Source organism: Chrysochloris asiatica, unplaced genomic scaffold (assembly GCF_000296735.1).
Source record: "Chrysochloris asiatica unplaced genomic scaffold, ChrAsi1.0 scaffold00005, whole genome shotgun sequence".
Lineage (NCBI taxonomy): Eukaryota > Metazoa > Chordata > Mammalia > Afrosoricida > Chrysochloridae > Chrysochloris > Chrysochloris asiatica.
Genome location: NW_006408523.1, coordinates 29,462,917 through 29,466,983, shown reverse-complemented (window position 1 = coordinate 29,466,983; position 4,067 = coordinate 29,462,917). Strand labels below are relative to the sequence as shown.

The 4,067-nt window shown below is 43.2% G+C and overlaps 1 pseudogene; it reads left to right on the top strand.

Annotated features, from left to right (window-relative positions):
* Nucleotides 1–215: 215 nt before the first annotated feature.
* On the top strand, nt 216–1,005 carry LOC102829745 (annotated as a pseudogene).
* The last annotated feature ends 3,062 nt before the right edge of the window (nt 1,006–4,067 follow it).

The window sequence follows — 4,067 nt, the reverse complement described above, 5'->3', positions numbered from 1 at the left end:
CACAAAGCATAGGCATGAGCTGAGGATGAAGAGCAAGCATGTTGAAAGTAACAATGATAGTAAAGAAAGTAACTATTATTATTGAATTGTATGTATATAAATACACATATCTACTTATTTAGAGAGAGAGAGATGATAATAAGACCAGATATAAGCTAAAGGATTTGGTTGTACTTTTTAGTCAATCTCTTTTTGGATAAAAAAAGCTCACCGCGCTCTATGTAAGTGGGCAGTGGCAGCGAATGGGCAGTAGTACTGACCTTCAGTGTCTCGGCTCTAACGCAATGGCACCTTCGAGGAAGTTCTTCTTGTGAGGGGAACTGGAAAATGAACGGGCCATAGAAGGCTTTAGGGAACTCATTACCACTCTGAACGGGGCCAAGAAGCTGGCCCATACCGAGGTTGTCTGTGCACCCCCTTCTGCCTACGTCGACTTCCCCAAGATTGTGTGGCTGATCAGAACTGCTACAAAATAACTAATGGGGCCTTCACTGGGGAGATCAGCTCTGGCATGATCAAAGACTGTGGGTAGTCCCGGGGCACTCAGAAAAAAGGCATGTCTTTGGAAAGTCAGATGAGCTGATTGGGCAGTAATTGGTCCATGCCCTGGCAGAGGGATTCGGAGTAATCTCCTGCATTGGGAAGAAGCTAGATGAGAGGGAAGCTGGCATCACTGAAAAGGTCGTTTTCGAGCAAACCAAGGTCATCGCAGTTAATGTGACCCTCTGGAACAAAGTAGTCTTGGCTTATGAGCCCGTGTGGGTCATTGGTACTGGCAAGACTGTAGCACCCCAACAAGCCCAGGAAATACATGAGAAGCTCAGGGGGTGCCTCAAGTCCAGTGTCTCTGATGCAGTGACTCAAAGTACTCGTATCATTTATGGAGGTTCTGTGACCGGAGCCATCTGCAAGGAATTGGCAAGCCAGTCTGATGAGGATGGCTTCCTGGTGGGTGGTGCGTCCCTCAAGCCCGAATTTGTGGACTTCATGAATACCAAACAATAAGCCCCATCCATCTCCTCACCCCTTCCTCCTGAGCCAGAGACTAGGCAGCCCAGAAGCCTATAGCTGCCCCCCACCCCCCACCACCACATGCTTCTGATGATGTCACCTGTGCCCTCTCCGGGCCTAATCCAAACTGTACCTTCCTTTACTGTTTCCACCTTCCCTTGTAATGGTTGGGACCAGGTCAATCACTTTTCCACTTATTGATAATGGTTGCAACTAAATATGTCACCTAGGTGGTTCTCATTGGCTGAGAGGTGGAAGGGGTGGAGCTTGCCCATTGAGCCCGCTCAGTCCCCAGTGAGGACTGGAGACAAAACATCCTTCTTTTCCTCTCTCACACCAGAGATTAGGGGTGCTACCCTCTCCCGTGATTCCAGCACTGTGTGTGTTGTTTGTGTGAGCTATCCCATGTGTGGAGGAAATAAATATTGGGCACTTAAAAAAAAAAAAAGAAAAAGTAGATTTACAACTCTTTTAATATCTGATATAAAAAGAGAGTGAAAAGAATAGAGAGGGGAGACCTACTATCTTCAAGAAAGAGGCAGGAGTAGAGTGCATCGTTTTTACTTGGAGTTCTTGTACTGTGAAGCTCCTAGATTCAGGGAAAAACTGATGCCAAGACACATGGAGATCTCCAAGTACTAAGTTCATACTTCTAGCCTCCCAAACTATGAGACAATATATTTGTTTATTAAAGCCATCTACTTACGGTATTTTTGTTATAACAGCACTAGATAACTAAGACATAATATGTTAATGCTGGCCTAACAGATACCTAAAATATGATAGTGGTTTTGGAATTTAATAATAAGTAGAGGCTGCAAGAGTACTAAGCTGCTTACCTAATATACAAAGCCTGGAATGCTTTGAAGAGACTGTTGGTGGAAGCATGAGAGTCAAAGGCACTTCTGGGCTCAGAAGGAACTAAGGAGAGCTGTAACACCCAAGATGACATATACGGTGAGAAACATAAGCAGATAAATTGCAGCAGCATAACCGGTAGACCAGTGCAAGATGGTCTGGGAACCACCCGTGGAGTGGTAGAGCTGAACACCCTTGTGTAGGAGGCTTCCTAAAACAGTAGGGTTATCTCTGGGCACTTGTCAGTTCAGTTAAGTTTTCTGACCCACGGAGCAAGAGAGTTGAGTACCTTCTGGTCAAGGTTTTCTTGTGGAGTTAGGTGCCTCTGGACAATTATCAGTAGAGCTAAAGAGCTTTGTGACACTTGTTGAGCCCAGGAGAAACCAGGCTGCCCTTTTCATTAGATCAAGGAACCAAGAAGTAGAAGCTGGAGAGACAAGCAGCATGAGAACCAGAGTTACCTCAGGCTCAAAATGTAGAGTCATGAACTCTGGACTTTCAAAGCATAGAATCATGAACTGTGAAGTTTCCCTAGGTGGGACTGCAGTTTCCTAAATTTCAAAAAGTTAAATCTTCTTCATTAATTTTTTTTCTGGAATGTGGGACTGCTGCTAAGTTGGGGTCTACGACCAAGGTTGAGGGGGCAGTGTTGACACGCACAAGGAGGCAAAAGAATGGGTCTTCTCCAGTGTCAAGGATGTGGGGTCAGCACTCAGAAGGACTAGGAGAACGGCTCTACCTGAAGCTGAGGGACAGATGTGCCATTCCAGTGGGTTGCAGCCCAGGGTTCAGAAACCTCTACCCAGAGTACTACAATCCTGAGTACATGACCAACACCCCAAATCTGAAGGACAGAGTCATTATCTAGATAATCTCAGAGAACGGGGGAGTTTTCAAGCCTTGAAAGCTAACATAACTTTTTCTGCTGTATTTTGTACTTGTTTGGTGCCTGTTATCCTTTCTTTCACTCCAATTGCTCCCATCTGTAATGAAAATGTCTTTTGCCTTTTCCACCATTGTATTTGGAAGCAGAAAACCTGTATTCTGGATTCACAGATGAAGAAGAATTCCCACACCCACACACCACCCCCGCAGGTTGAAGTTTGGACTTGGAAGAATCTTGGGATGATGCCATGGAGTTAGGGCATATTGGGTTGTACGTATGTTAAATGTATCATGTTAGTTGCAAGTATTGGTTTATAAATATCTTTATTTAGAGATTATGTATGGCTTCAGGGGATCTACACAGGTACTGAATTGATAAAGGTGGATTGTGTTAACTAGGCTAGAACAGGGTCCAGAGTGGTTTAGCAGTTAAGATGTAGCTATTGCTTTCATGATGAGATCTACTTAATATGATGCAATCACTGTCTTGATGTTATCTGATGTGATCAGCTTTGATATGATTTTATGTGTTGAAATGAAATCCTTCATTTCTAGTATTCTAATGAAGCCAGATCCAATCTACAGGATTAGGTTGGATTTTGAGCCAATCTCTTTTATGATATAAAAGGAGAGGGAGAGACCTACTACCACTAAGAGAGAAGAGCCAGGAATGGAGTGTGTCCTTTGGACCTGAGGTCCCTGCAGTGTAAAGCTTCTTGATCTAGGGAAAAAAAACGATTCTAGGTCTCACAGAGATTTCCAAGTAACACTGGATCTACAGATGCACTGGTGCGCTGAGGTCATGCTTCTGGCCTCCAACACTGAGCGAACACATTTCTGCTTTATTCAAGTCATCCACTGTGGTACTACTGTTATAGCAGCACAAGGTAACTAAGACAATGGCTTACAAAAACCATGATGGATTTCACTGTCACTGCTGCCAAGTCATACTGTACTAGAGTTCCTAGTGGTAAGTGTTAAAGAGAAAGAAAGAGTGAGAGAGGAAGGAAAAGACAGAGAGGGAGGGAGAGGGAAAGGGAAGAAGGAGGGAGAAAAAGATGAAGGAGAAAAATACATAAGGCAAGTATAATCCTTTTCTCTGTGGGATGTAAATTATTTTTAGAGTACTGGTACTGCCCAACTATCTTGATAATTATTGCAGCCTCAATACTATGATTATGCTACTTGGTTTGAAATAGTATAATTATCACAACATACTACCAAATAATAATAAAAAAATACTTTCTGAATTTTTCTATTTGTTATCTAAATATTTCACTTCTTGTCAATCTGTTGTTGTTGTTAAGTGCAGT